At 42.3% G+C, this 14,859-nt stretch overlaps 1 pseudogene; it reads left to right on the top strand.

The window, feature by feature from the left end:
- Window positions 1-6,330: 6,330 nt before the first annotated feature.
- On the top strand, window positions 6,331-8,881 carry LOC116285715 (transcription factor IIIA-like; annotated as a pseudogene).
- Window positions 8,882-14,859: the final 5,978 nt, after the last annotated feature.

Raw genomic sequence — 14,859 nt, forward strand, 5'->3', positions numbered from 1 at the left:
AACCCTTCCAACAATTGCCTTTTGTTATGACAGGGTACTTTGATGGGTGCTCATAATGAGCTGTGTAAGCACATGCTGTAATTATAAGAAGCATAATAATATCTCACATTTATATTGCTTGTTTTTATCTTAGTGAATCCCAAGGCATTTTACACATTATATCATTAATAAAATAGATAAATATGTTAATGAAAGCATTCCTCTTCCTAAATGTACGTACTGTATAATAGACTTCAGAAGTCTATTACTAGGCAAAAATGTGAGCAATCTAGTTAACACTTGTAAAAGAGATGAATTTTCCCATAGTCAATACAGTACCGCACTGGAGCTATTAATGTGCTTTTGACAGACTACACTTCCATCTGTTTCCATCTGGTGATGGCCAAGTCCAGCAGTTGTGAATTCATTAATTCATTTGTTAGTTCATTCATTCATCCATGCAGTCACTGAACATCCATCACAGGTGTGCTTCTGTCTTGTACCAATGACTATGGAAGGTGCTGGTTTTCCTTGGCAAGTAGAGGTAGCGAGTCAGGGAAGATCTTAAGGCAAAGAAGTTGCAGGGCATGGAAAATGTGAAATTTCCTCTCTGGCACTCTCTTTTGGGTGTGACAGTAACTTTAAACACATACCCACACATGCCTGAAGCTTAACACTGTCGTGTCTCCGTTAAATTAAACCAAAGCCACAGCGTGTTCTCATCCTGCTTGACACCCCAAAGAATCCTGAAGCCCCCAAACAAAAACAAGCATCTGCTGAGAGTCCCAGCCATGATGCCGGCAGCTGCTTTTCCTCTGAGAGTCGTATGTTGCTCCCACAGATGAAGGGGTGACCTGAATTGCCTGGCAGTCTCTAGTCAAACTCCAGCTCCGTCTTTCCAGTGATGTGTACTGGCTTGTTTTGTTCACACCAGCTGGTCTTATTCAGCTGACTCTAGGCATGTCCAACAAGTCCTAGGCAAGTCTTCCAAGGCGATAGCCTGGTGTTGGTGTTGTCTCTGCAGGCAGGGTACACCTGGGAATGCGGGCAACGGTTGGCTGCCTCTGCAGCGGGACTGGTGCTGGAAGACTTCTTGAACCAGAGCTGTGTCTCCTACCAACCTGCAAATGCCTTAAGTCCACCGTAAAGGACTCTGTTGGGTCTTTAAAGACTCAAAGGTCCTCAGGAAAGGCCCTGAGCCTCTTACCTTCTGATGTCTTGGTGAGGATCAGAGAGGATCCATGCACTGCAGGAAGGACATCAAGTGAGCAAAGGTAAAGCTGCCAAACACTTTTGCTGGAGGAGTTCTGCTAGTCTTGCCACTCCCTGAGGAATTCTTCCTGGAAGCCGCCATACAAACCATGACCAGGTGCTTGCTTGCCTGGATGGTCCCACCAGAGGACATTCGGGCTGCTTCAGGGTGCACTGGCTTTGCTTCATAATATGGACATGAAACCACGAGAAAGAATACTATCTGTTATTTCCTTGAGAAACGGTTTGCCCTGATGGAAGCATGGCTCCCATACCATGACGTTGCTGACTTTTTTTGAGACAGTGGAAAGTTTACCTTCTCTGAGCCTCAGGAAATGATCTGAAAATAAGATTTTATATATATACATATATGTATATATATGTATATATGTGTGTGTGTGTGTATATATATATATATATATATATATATATATATATATAAAACTTCTATCAAACAAGAGGGTGGACAAATGGGGGTCTCTCTTGCTCTAAAATCTTAGGTGGTATGGTTTACCCATACTCTCATCCATGTCCTAGGGTTGCTGGGAGCAGAGCCACCTTCATGGACATTTGATGTTTGCAGTCACATGGGGTCCTGTGCTCAGAAAGGCTTCACACTCAGTTTAATATTCTGCTGTCACTATCTTGAAATTCTTTTTTTTTCTATTGAATGATAGAGTCTTTAAATTCTTCAGTGTTTTATAATTTTCAAAAGTTTCACACGTGATTTCATATAATCCCATAATAACCCCTTTTCCCCTCTACCCCTCCCACATTCTCTGTCCCCACTAGTAAACACTAGTTTGTTCTCTATATCAGTAAATCTGTCTCTTTTCTGTTTTATTCACTAGTTTGCTGTATTTCTTAGATTCCACATATGTGTTATACAGTATTTGTCTTCCTCTGTCTGACTTATTTTACTAAGCATAATGCCCTTTAAGGGGCCTCACACTTTTATTTCGCACTGAGCCCTGCAAATTATATAACCATTCCTGCCTGAGAGCATGCATCTGGGACATCTTTTCCTCTGGGAAACATTTTCAGAATCCCCAGGAGAGAGGTGGCTGCTTTTCTGGGCCCGTGAGAAACCTGAGTTTTCCCTCTATTGAGACTTCTCAGACCATTGGCCCATCCTCTGTTTGGCTGTCAGTCCTCTAAGCTTCCCTCTCCTTTCATCTCCAATGCCTAGTACAGTACCTGGAACCATGTACACAGCAGATGTTCAGTAAATATTTGGAATGAATTGCAAGATATGAATGCTCAATATAGTTCTAATAAGTGCTAATGTAATCCTTAAACACATCTGTGAATTTAACAAATATTTATTAAAATTTTACTATGTGCTAGGCTCTGGGGAGGGAATTAAAATAGTAGAGAGCATAACAAACAAGACCTCTGACATCAAACTCACTCAAATGTGGAGACAGATCATTAATAAGAATCTAAAAATATATATATAGTTACACATTGTGTTGATTTCTCTAAGAAAAAAAATAGAATAGAATCAAAGAGAACAATGGCTTTTCTCTAAGGAGTTAAAAGCTAAGTAAGAGTGCATTAAGATGTTTCAAGTAGCCAGAGACTTTCAGAAAGAGAACAATTTGTGATGAGATCCTGAAGTTAGGGAGAACTCACATCCTCTGATTCAGGAACAGAAAGAAGGCCAATGGGGAGTGAGCCTGTTTGGCATGGGAGATATTAGCAAGAGATGAGGTTGAAGAGACAGGCAGATTCTGCAGGTTCTTGTAGGAATTTTGATTTTATTCGAAATGCAATGAGGAGTCTTTGAAGAGTTTATGCGTTAGAGTAACACAACCCAGCTGGTCTTTTCAAAATGATTTCTTCAGCTGCATGGAGTAAATAACTTGAATATGAATATGAATAATAATAATAACAACAACAATAACAATAACAGTAACAATAAAAAGAGTAGATGTAGGGATAGCTAAGAGGGGGTTCCTGCAATAATACAGGGAAAGATAATAACCACATGGGCTAGGTGGTGGAGATAAGAAGAGGGAGGGTTTGTGAGATTTTTGGTTATTGATGAATATGGGAGATAAGGGAGAGGGAGATGTTCTGAATGGCACCCAGGTTTCAAGCTTGAGTTAACTGGATGGATGGAGGGCTGTTGTTGAGGTGGTTGACATGGAGGAAAAACATATCTGAGGTCAGAGTCCAGGGTGGGAGTCACGCATTCAGGTCTGAGTAGCTGGAGGATAGAACAGTGTCAGAGTTACAGGGTTGCTATTAATAGTTTGCTGGTACAAGAGGCATAAACTGGGAAATCTGGTTGCTCCTTATGTATGGGACTGTTTCTCCTAGAGCCAGAATAAGTCTGGGAAGGAGAGGGGTGGAGCAGGAATGATAGCTCACTATCACATGTAAGGACCCACTTCAAATACCTGACTCCTATTCTCCTATGCCCTTCTTCTCTAAGAAGGAAAGCCTCCTCGGAAGTTCTCTTGAATTCAGAGTGGACAATGCCACCTGTTCCTGTTCTTTGCTGCTAGGAAAACAGACCAGTACAGTGAATAGTGGTCGGGAAGCAGCCAGCTGAAGAAGGAAATCATTGGTTCTTCCTCCTACTCTGCAGAATGGTGGCTGGGAGGAGGAAATCACCCTTACTTGGATTGGCCACCAGAGGAAATGGTGTTTGCAGAATCTGTGGAGGTACCCTGGTTTCTGAGGAGGTCCAGAGCTGAAGGGCAAGTTCAGCGATGTGACTGAAGATACCGTGGAGTTTCCTGAATGTCAGAGGACACGTGGAAGGTTTGGAGGTTAGGGGTGGCTTGGAGCTTTGGTTCAGAATTGGGGACAGTGTGGGGATAACGGCTGAGATGATAGTGACTGTGGGGATGCAGGACTTGGGTTTATAGCAGTGATTAAATAAAAGGAATGTGAAGCATGATGTTCCTGAGGAGATGGATGGGTAGCTGGTGTTAGTTGTGACCCTAAACATGTCACTAAGCAGTATGGAGATTCCAGAACCTCTGCTCCCTCAGGCAGTGATAGAGTTGGAATGCACAGCTAACAGTCCTGGGCTGGGGGCTGGTCTTAAGCCCATGTGAACTTATTTTGGGGAATTTTGACCCATCTGGATTTATATTTATCATGTCAGAAAACCACAGATGGAATAATATCCTGGGATTAGCTGGGGTTTATATATGATGTGTTATTTGTGTCACTTGATAACCTCTGTTCCAGACTCCCACATAAACTAGAAACTCATATGACAATGCCTCGGATAAGAGTTGCTGTCTCCACCCTGGGTGGACACCCATACAGTCTATCTTGTGCTCTTATAAGTTGTTGTTGGCAGGGAAGTTATCCTATTGTCCCCCTTTTTAAATGACCTTTCTATATTAAAGGCTATCTGGTGAATAGTGGACAATGCAGTAACCAAGCAATTACAACTTCTACTTATTGTTTGAGGTTGGAGAGAGAACAAGACATATTTTAACACTCAGTTCCAGGTAGATGAAAACAGTCTCTCCATCGATCCTTTTCTTTTCTTTCTTTCTTTTATTCCTTCCAATGGTCAAAGTGTCCTTTTGATGAGATTTGGTGGCCTGGATAAGGGATCCACTCACACAACCCCTATTTTATCTCCCGAGCATACAATTGAATCTGCTGAAACTTTACATTTGTTAATACAGACACTGAATTCCCTTGTTCTTCCTATAAGATGATAAAAGGTGGGGAGGAAGGAACTAAACATTAAAAGAGGACCCACTTTTATTGTTTAGAAAAATAACTGTGGAATAGTTTCTACTTGTATTGGACATATCTGTTATTGCTAGGTGTTGGAATTACTATGAAAAGTCAGATAAACCTGCCCTCTAAGGGCTTAGAGTATAGCAGGATAAATAGAGAGTTACTAGGCATTGTAACAGTTACTTATAGAGGGAGGTCCTGATGGCCATGGCAGCACTCACGAGGTCACCTTTTCCAGTCTCTGGGGTCCGAAGAAGTAATATCTAAACTGAGTTCTACATGTTGAACAGAAGTTGATCAGGTAAGATTGGGAGGAAGAAGAGAACATCCCAGCAGAAGAAACAATGTGTGTAAAGTCCTAGGAAAGAGAGCTAGAATGGGTGTTCGGGGAGCAGGATTAGTCCCATATGGCTGGGACGTAGAGTAGGGTGAGGATGCCAGAGGGAAAGGGGTTTGGAGGAGGAAATCAGATTCTGCCAGTGAATGAGATGTAACTTTCCAGAGGGACCTGGGAAACCGCTGAAGCATGTAACATGGTCAGATGACAAGAAGAGGGAATAAAGAGACACAGGCCAGACAGAGGAAGAACACCGAGAGGCTGTTCCTGTGATCTAGGTCCCTAGCCTTCAAAATTTTAGTCATGCCACCCTGTCTAAAAGTTTTTGGGCATGGACACCAAAATACGACTATTTAATAAGTGATAGCGGCAATTGTATACTTTAACCGTATAAAATAAATAGTATGTGTATTTCAAATATATGTATATATTTAAACATATCATACTTATTTTGAACATAAATAATATTTACTATTTCAAATGATGAGATGAAATATATAAAAATGAAGTTCTAATCTTTTTCACTCCCCCTGCAATGTATTCTCTAGGGCATCCCCTGTGTCCCTGTAGCCCACTCTGGAGACCACTGGCTTAGGCATGCTGAGCCCAAGATTCTGATGCTAAGGCTATAGCCGATCTTGGGACTGTGATATTGTACAGCTGGGCCACAGGCTATTCTGATGTACACCCAGGACCAGGGGCCTAGACCACAATTTCAGAGCACTTGAATTCTATTCCTAAAAGATCCTAATGCAAATATTTCCATTTCTTGGGAAAAGTTCACATTTAGGCTACTTTTAACTTTGAGAAAGGCTGCAAACAGCACCATCTCTTACCAAAGCAAATTTTCACAAAGTTTTACTTTTTTCTTATTTTTTAAAAATAACATTTTTATGTTACGATTAAAAACACAATGATAGAAGACCACAGGAAAGTTTCTCCTGGGCTTGTTGAATTTCTAACATGTTTTGCTAATTTTGACTTGATGGTCTGCTTAACTGCTGATGGCAGAAAACTTGCGTTCATCTAACTGAAATCTTTCAATTATGAAGGTGGTGGCAGATGGGGCGAGGGCAAACCTTCGCCAGCATTGTGATGTGGGCAGTCTCTGTGAAGGCTCTAGTAATATTCAGGGAGGTATGTGTGTAAAGAAACCATGTTAACACACAGATACTGCTGCTGGGATGGTTCCCTGGAAAGAAATTCTCAGAGCAGAACGCCTCCAACAAGTCAGCAAATATATATAAACCACAATACGCAGGCACTGGGAGAGCAGAGCTGTTCCCTCCTTGAACCTGACCTTCTTCCTTTTTTGTCAGGATGGTCTCCTTCTGCTCCCACTGTATCTCCTAGTGGTCTTCCTCAGATGCCAAGACAAAAGTTAGCTCCTCAGGCAGGTATGCTGGGCAGGAGGTCCAGGTGATGAAAAGTTCATTGTGACTTTTGCTCACTTGGAGACTTTTTCTTTACACAAGACAGATGCTTTTTCCCCAACCAAATCCCCAAAGCTAAAAGATGCATATTTATGAAGAAATGTAACTAGGGCATCTGTGAAGGCACATTTCCATATCTAAATACTTATTGGGACAGAGGGACGTGGTGGAAACAGCAGAGTGAAAGGAACAATTAAATGTTACAGGAATTATGATTTTTTAAAAAATCACTGTTTCTGGTTGTATTATATATCAGCAACTTTCAGGTCTTGATTTTTATAGAGGTTTTTATAGAGACAGATAGGACATTTCCATGTTTGAGATGCACATGCTAGAAACTGTAGGAAGACCCAGACGGTTTTATGTGAGGTGTGGGGGCACCAAAGTTATCACCTACAGAGATTAAGCTACACAACAACTAAACAAACACAGCCAAAGGAATAAAATAATGAGAGGGCTCTAAAATTTAGTCATAAAATAATCACTTATCTTGAAAATAAAAAAGTGGTCTCCCTAGATGAATATCACATTTCTTTTGTCTCCTTCACACTGACATACTTCTATTCCTTTTACTGAGAAAAATAAATTCTGAAAAATGCTCTCCCCAGATCATTTACTCACTCTTTTCCATGATTTGGGTTTGTTTTTTGTTTTGTTCTGCTTTTTAAAGATTAGAAACAACAGTAGACAGTAGAAATTACTTTTTTTTTTTTTTGCCAGACAGATAAAGGGTTAAGCTAAAGGGGGTTCTCATAACTAGGACCGGGAAGGCTCCAGGGAGCCTGAGAGTTTCTGGGTGGAAGAGCGTGGTTTAATCCAGAAGGAGGTTCCAGCTGGGGCCAGAGTAAGGCTGGGAAAGACTGAGGTGCTGGTGGGAGATGCCCGCATGGAATTAATGTTTTTAATGGGTACTGAGAAGTCACCGCAGCAACTTGTGTTAAGAGTTGAAAAGGTCAGACACTCACAATGAGCCCAGTTCATTCTCTTACATCGCAAAGATTTATCCAGCACCAGTGTTTACCGGAAGTGCGTTGGGAGCAGTCTGCACCGGTTCCGGGCACGTGGCTCAGCACGTGACGCAGCGCCGCCCGCGCACCCTGGAGGCCACGGGAGCCCCGGGCCGCCCCGCCCCCCTCCGACTGCAGCACCAATTACACGAAGGCCTGGAAGCCGGCTGTACCTGTGCCAGCACACTGGAGAGACCTTGTGTTTGCCACCGTGAGAACAGCGAGGCACACAGCCTTTGTCAGCGACTCCCACCTGAGCCGCCACGCCCTGATTCACACCACAGAAAAGCCCTTTGTGCAGCTAGCCTCTGTGCTCATAAATGCCACACAAAATCAAACCTGAGGAAACACTTGATAAGCAAACATGAAAACCAGCCAAAACAATACGTAGGCAGTTCTGAAGGTTGTGAGACCTTTCAGAAACATCTGCAGCTGAAAATCCATCAGTACCAGCAAAACAACGAGCACTGTTCAGGTGTACCCAAGGCTGTGGAAAACACGTCACTTACCCTCCCCCCCCTCCCTGGCGACACCCGAAGATCCAGGAGGACTATGTATTTCAAAGAGAATGTTCTTTTGCGGCAAAAACATGGACGAAGATTCTAAACGTGAGAGAAACTCATAAAGCGGAAACAATATGTGACACGAGCGGGAAAACATTTTAACTTGAAGCTTACCTTAGGCGACACATGAAAACTCAGGTCCCAGACAGAGACGTAGCCGCTGTCGGACAGAAGGCTGTGGCCGGACGGCCACCGCCTCGCGCAGCCTCCAGAGCCGCATCCTCTGCGTCCGAGGATGCGCGCCCCTCTGTGCGTGAAGCGCCGGCTGTGGTGAGACGTCCGCCGGAAAAGAGTCCCACTGGGCGGCCGTTGTGCACGACCCTGACAAGAAGAAAACAAAGCTCAAAGTGAAACTGTCTCGTGAAAAACGGAGTCGCCTCTCCACTCGGCGGTTGCCTCCCTCCTAAAAGGAAACAGGGCCAGCGCGCCTCTGCCTACGGCGCCGAGTCACTGGACGGCACCGAGGTGCCCTCCCCACCGCCGCCGTTCAGCCCAGCTGAACACCAGACTGTTCTGTTGGAAGACCACAGACCACCCCTCTCTGTTATTTTCTCTCAGAAGTGCACTTTTATTTAAATCACTGGTGCTGAACATCGCGGGGGGGGGGGGGGATTACCGTGGGCAGGATTGGATTAAACATGCCCAGGGTAAAACTAGATCATTGTCTTTGATTTCTCTTCAGCTCAAAAATCTTTCTTTAAAGTCTTCTAGATTTTGTCATTTTTGGTCAGAGTATTTTGTTTTTAACAACACCAGTATCGTTAGAGAATCTGTTAGAAATGTAGTCTCAGGCCTGCCTCAGAGCACATTTTAACAAGATCCCCGAGTGATTCATGCACATATTAACATTTAAGAAGCGCTGCTGTAGACAATATCTAGTCCTGCTCTAACAGGAAAGCCTCTCTGAATCTGTCGAGGAAGGCTACGTTTGTCCTTTTGAACTTCAAGCTAAAAGAGGGCACCACCTCTATTATCTGAAGGTCCAAGCTCTGCTAGAATCCATCTCTTTGTCCCCTCCCAGTGACTCGGAGGTCTTCATGACAAGCCCTGCCCTTCTCTGACCGTCAGCACACACCTGCCAACTCTAGATTCCCCACACCCAGCGAGGAGTAGCATAGAAGGCCGCTAACCTCCAAGCTCAGATCACAATGGTGGCACTACTGTGACAGTGGAGTGAACTCCTTATGATATAAGGTCCCACCTCCTTCCTGTTCCTTCCCTCTTGACTATAATTCCTAGGAGCACCCGTATTCCATGCACCTCTCTCACTGCTTGATTGGGGGTTCCTTGGCTCCATTTGGACTCCACCCCTGTCTGCCTCCCTGACTTGCTGCAGAATAAATGTCTTGGGCCTTTGACCCATTTACAAATGCAATCATGGCAGAGAAACTGGCAGTGGCAAAGCAGTCAGGCTGAGGTAACTGAGCAGTAGATCCCTTCTGCAAATTTTCTTTATCTCATAATCTTAAATCCTTATCAGCCTTATCCCTGGACAACTCCCTCCTCCAAGCTACCCAAGGCTGTTGTTACACTCAGCATCAACAGTCCCCGTGTTTAAAAAAGCAAAAACAAAAACCCTAAGCAGTGGCATATTATAGACATAAGATCACATATGTTATCTGGCACGTGTCCAGCTTCCTTCCCCTAGTCAGCTGAGGTCATTTTTTCCTCTCCTATCAGGCTTTTCACCTCATTGTATTTGCAGATATCTGTTTTTGCATTGAAATGTTTTTCTTCCAGATTAGACTTTTAAAAGTTGTTCATATTTTTAAAGGGGGGGAAAAAAGTAACCAAAGAAACTAAGCTCTCCAAGCCAAAGACTGAGATTTAAAAAAAAAAAAAGTTTACAGGGATTACACATCCCTTCCCCACACCTAAATATTTTAAAGTGCTTAAACAGATACAAAATTATTTCCTCAGTCTCTTGGATAGGATCCTACCTGAGTTATGGGATGTAGCTTGGGTAGTGAACTCATTATATTTACAGTGAATCTACTGGGTAGGTATCCATGAGAAAAAAATAATGATGTATCTTGCAGATGATACATACAAGGATTATCTCAACATAGCTGTGTACTTAGGCAGTATAAACTTGGCATGGTAACATCCTTCACCCATGGAAGCTATATAGGCTTGTAGTCTTGTAGCCTACTTCAGGGCACACTCTTAGGAAACATTTTTATCTATAGCACAAATGCTACCAAGTGTCACCCGAAGGCAGCTTCTTATCCCCTGCCACTGCTGTATTCAATACTATCTCTCCATCCCACTTTCACACACTGTGCAATTCCTCTGCCTGTCTTCTTCCTCCGGTCCCCATGACATTGCTTATGCCCACTTATGGGAAGATCTAGGAGGAACAAAGTTGTTCCTATGTCTGAAGGCTGGAACATACACAGATGATGACCAGGCATGTGCTTGGAAGGTGGCCAGTGGCAACACTTGCTGTTCAAGGGACAGGGTAAGTTCTTATTAGGAAGCTCAGCAGTCATAACCCCCTCTGAGGTCACACACAAGTTAGAGCCTTTTGCCATCATTGTCAATTTGCCCAACATTTTTGGGTGATGAGGAGATTTCTAGTCCTGCCACTCTAGTTCAGTGGATGCTTCTAGGACAAATATATGTTATAAAACCAACAACAGCCTCAGAATTCTCTTCATTGTATGGGAGAGGTGTGTAGAACTCTCTGGCTGCATGGTCTAGAAATGTTGCCACCCACCCACGGAAGTGAAAATTCTAAAAAAGGACCTAATCCTTTTTAACCTCTAAGAAGTAGATTTCCAATGTCCCTAAAATTCTGGGAGTATTTCTGTTACATTTGTATATGTTTAACAATAAAACAGCATTTGGCAATTCCCAAATTTGAAAACTGTATGTACCTATTTCAAATAAAATACAAGTCTCAAGAATCCCAAAGAATACTTGGACCTTGGTTTGATAAATGCTGACTTGAGAAACCAGTCTATTTCATGCAAGTATCTTTTGGTTGCAATTTTGGCTGTAAAAGGATGTAATTTATTTTTACTTTATATTATGGAAATTTTTAATTATACACGAAAGGATAGAGAAAGAGGTGGTATAAGCAGCCCATATGTATGCCCATCACTCAGCTTCAACAATCATCAGTTCATGGCCAATCTTGTTCCTACCCTTCATTTAGCCCCCATATCTTATTTTGAAGCCAATCTCAGACACCATGTCATTTCATATGGAAATATTTCAACAGGTATTTCTAAAAAAATAAAGACAATTCTTCAATAAAAACTAAATCACAATCCCATTATTAAATTTAATTTCTCAATATAATTAAATATCTAGTCTGTTGAAATGTTCTAGACTGTCTCATAAATGTTTTATTGTAATTAGTTTATTCAAATCAGGATCCAACTTCTTACCTGTATAACTAGTAAGTAAGGCATTTTAAATTGTCATCTATTTAAAAAATTAATTTGGGGATTACTCTCTAACCTCTGGGCCCATGATATAGGTGAACCAAAGTTTGTGAAATACTAGCACAGAGGTTAAGTGTAGACTTAGGAAATGACTAGATCTGGGTTTGAATCTTGACTTCTGACTCCACTCTTTACTAGCTGGGTAATCCTGGGCAACTCACAGGGATCAGCTTCTTTTGTAAAACGAGGTTAAGACAGACCTTAACTTTCATGTGGGGTCACCAGATAAAATACAGGATGTCCCATTAAATTTGGATTTCAGAGAAGCAAATAACTGTTCAGTATAACAAATTCCAAATCTGGAATTTGCAGATTCCAAATTTAATGGAGTCCTGTGGTTTTCTTTGTTATCCTGCAGTCCTACTTTCATGGTTATTCTGGGGATTCCACAGAATAACACACTTAGTAAAAAGCTTAACACAGGGCTCAACATGCACCATAACTGCATGATTGATATCAGCATTTCAGCCGAGTTTGTCCCAAGAGAGGAAAGGGAGGGCTGGCCCTCCTGGTGGACACCCATCTGCTCTCTGCTTTGTTTGGGTCCCATTCCCCAGGTGGGAGATAACAATCTTCAACAAACTATACATTTGAGCTACAGTGGGTAGTCACCTCCTGCAGGTTTCCAGGTCTAGCTGAAGAATTATACAGTGTGTGGGAAGCCTGAGATATTTCTGATAACAAAGATATGTCTGGCTTCTTAGAAATTGAGGGTTCTGGCAGCTCTGGGCCCGCACTCCCACCTGGCATTCAACAGAGGAGCTGAGTAGCAGCTGCTCCCTTTCATTGGGAATGTGCTTGCCAGTTTGCCATCTGGCCTGTTCACAGATTCCTATCACCTGCCTGGACACTGGGGGTATCTGAGTTGCCACCCCTAGGCCTCCCTTGCAGCCCTCTCCATGTGCTGGCTCTTTGGCCCCAGAAAATGCTGGATCTGAAGTAGGACAGGAACTGGAGAGGAGTTAGGTAGGAGGAAAGGAGGATGGAGGATTTCAAAGCCAACATCTTTACTGGCCCCTATTCAAGAAATTGTGAATTGAGTTAGTTGTGATACAGGATAAAAAGGGGGGGGGGTGGGAGCCTAAGTACAAACAAAAATGAAAACAAACAAAAAACCAGAAGGGCAGCATGAGTATGAGTCTGGCGGGGGTTGAAGAGGCTCAGGAAGACAGTGGAGAAGCAGGTAAGAAAGATGAGAGACTGAAGACTTAAAGGAATGAGGGTCAGCTAGTCAGGAGGAAAAGACTAGGGGGCAGCCACACAGTGACTATTATAGTGACTATTAATGACTATTAGAAACAAAATCTTTTCCCCAGTAGATTAGAGTCTCCACGAAGTATAATTCCCAGGCTACTGAGGAGTTTCTGAGGAATTCTCACCTAAATACAAATAGCACAACTCTGTTCCTTCTGGCTCCAGATGTCTTTTTTACTGATAGTGAGGCTAGTGCTAGAATTGGGTTTGGGACCTGAAGGGAAGCAGATGGGGCTTAAGGCCTATTGGATAGCTCATGGTTTGCATCTCTGTGTTACCTTTCACTGAATGTGCCCCGCAGTGTTGCCAGAGAATGACTGAGAGGCCCAGGAGTGGCCTTGATCGCTTCACATAGAGCTCAAAGGGTAACTAAGGGTCCTCAGCCTCTTCCCTCCCCTGCTTGTCACTGATCTTCAGAAACAGCTCAAAGGTGAAGGAGTGACAGGGAGCGGAATGGAGAATCATTTTGTTCCTGAAAGCAGCTTCTGAAATATCCCTTTCCCTGCAAATGGGCAAGTAATTGTTGAAAAACAGAAAATCTGAGAAAGGGAGTTTTGTTGCATAAGACCTGTCTCCAGAAAATGGGGAAAAAAAGAGAGACTTTTCTTTTGAGGGAGGTGGTGGGGAGGAGAACAAAGCAGGTTGCTACAGAAAAGATGTAATATACTTAACAAGAAACTGCCAGAAGAATCTGCCCTCTCCTCCAGGTCTTACAGCAGAGGCACAGAAAGCAGAAAGCTCCCCTGGTCCTCCAGCTCCCTAGGCTGAGGACCAACCATCCAAAGTGAGGAGGTAATTTCCTCATCAGCACGCGGCTGGTTTTAGAAGAGGTTCAGAGGTGAAAGGAGGATGGAACTTCCTCTTCTTGTGCAGGAACTCAGACTACCTCTGCTTATTCAGTTGTCAGTGCACATCTTTCTGGAAATGTTATAAAATTTTCCACTTGGGTCTTGCATACTCCTTATTAGGATATTACTGAGCATTTTATCTTTTGTTTCCATTGAAAATAGGAGCTTTTCATTGAAATGTCCAATGGTTATTATCAGTGACATGTTATCTACATTTATATGGAAATCTTGACTCTATGTATCTTGCTGAACTTTCCTATTAAATACAGGAGTCTATTTGTAGATATTTTATTTAGGGTTTTTGCACCTTTGTTTCTATGTGAGATTTGCATAACATTCCTCATGCTTTCTTTGCCTAGTTTTGCCATCAGAATTATGCCAAAATCATAAAATGAATTAGGAGGTATTGCATACTTTTCTAAGCTCTGGAACAGTTTATACAATATCGGAGGTATTTCTTCTTGAAAGTTTGATAGAATATACTTGTCATAATTTCAAACATTGTGGTGTTTATTAGGAATCATCTTTGCCCTTTTCTGGTTGTGTGGGGGGTGGGGGGAGGTGGAGTAGAGGGTGTATTTCTAATATCAGCTGTATTTCTTAAGTCAAATTTTGATTAATTTTATCTTCATAGAAAATCAGCTCTTTCACTTACATTTTCTACTTTATTTAAAACGAAGTCATAAAAAGTATTCTTTTATAGTTTTAGGAATCCAAGTCCTGAGTTCTGTTCTTTATCGATCTTAATTTTGTTTGTGTATGTGTTTCCACCCTTGTTCTTAATCAGAATTGCCAAAGATTTGTATATTTTGTAAAGTAGTAATTTTTTGTTTTGTTCACAAATCCCACTTTTTCATATTTTATAACATTTTGCTTAATTAATTGATTTTTTTTTACTTCTCAGGGTTTACTGTTACCTTTTTAACTGAGTATAAGCTTAATTTATTTTCAATCTCTCCTATTGAATTAGATTTTTTTTCCTACCCACTCCTACTTAGTATTTCTGCTTTGAGTTGGG

This window comes from Vicugna pacos, chromosome 26 (genome assembly GCF_048564905.1).
Source record: "Vicugna pacos chromosome 26, VicPac4, whole genome shotgun sequence".
NCBI classification, from domain to species: domain Eukaryota; kingdom Metazoa; phylum Chordata; class Mammalia; order Artiodactyla; family Camelidae; genus Vicugna; species Vicugna pacos.